We start from the raw sequence: 719 nt of genomic DNA, 5'->3' as shown, positions 1-719 counted from the left end.
ATTACGGGGTCACAGCTAAGCCCCTGAGCGGGAGGATTGCTCTCCACTAGGAATGTTTTTAACTTAGGAGATTACACGGTTGCAACTAAGCCCCCGAGCGGAATATTTTTAACTTAGGCGATTACGGGGTCGTAGATAAGCCCCTGAGTGGGAGGACTGCTCTCCACTCGGATTTTTTTAACTTAGGGATTATGGGGTCAAAGCTAAGCCCCCGAGTGGGAGGATTTCTCTCGACTCAGAATGTTTTAACTTAGGGGATTACGGGGATGCAGGTAAGCCCCCGAGTGTGAGGATTTCTCTCCACTCGGAATGGTTTTAACTTAGGCAATTAAAGGTTTGCAGCTAATCCCCCGAGTGGAAGAATTGCTCTCCACTCGGAATGTTTTCAACTTTGGCGATTACGGGGTCGCAGCTAATCCCCTGAGTGGGAGGATTGCCCTCCACTCGGAATGTTTTTAACTTAGGCGATTACGGGGGCGCAGCTAAGCCACCGAGTGGGAGGATTGCTCTCCACTCGGAATGTTTTTAACTTAGGCGATTACGGGGTCGCAGCTAAGCCCCCGAGTGGGAGGATTTCTCTCCGCACAGAATGTTTTTAACTTAGGCGATTACGGGGTCGCAGCTAAGCCTCCGAGTGGGAGGATTGCTCTCCACTCAGAATATTTTTAACTCAGGCGATTATGGGGTCGCAGCTAAGCCCCCGAGTGGGAGGATTGCTC

This window comes from Triticum dicoccoides, chromosome 6B (assembly GCF_002162155.2).
Source record: "Triticum dicoccoides isolate Atlit2015 ecotype Zavitan chromosome 6B, WEW_v2.0, whole genome shotgun sequence".
In the NCBI taxonomy this organism is placed as follows: Eukaryota; Viridiplantae; Streptophyta; class Magnoliopsida; order Poales; family Poaceae; genus Triticum; species Triticum dicoccoides.
The sequence above is the reverse complement of the archived record's forward strand: the minus strand, read 5'-3'. Positions refer to the sequence as shown.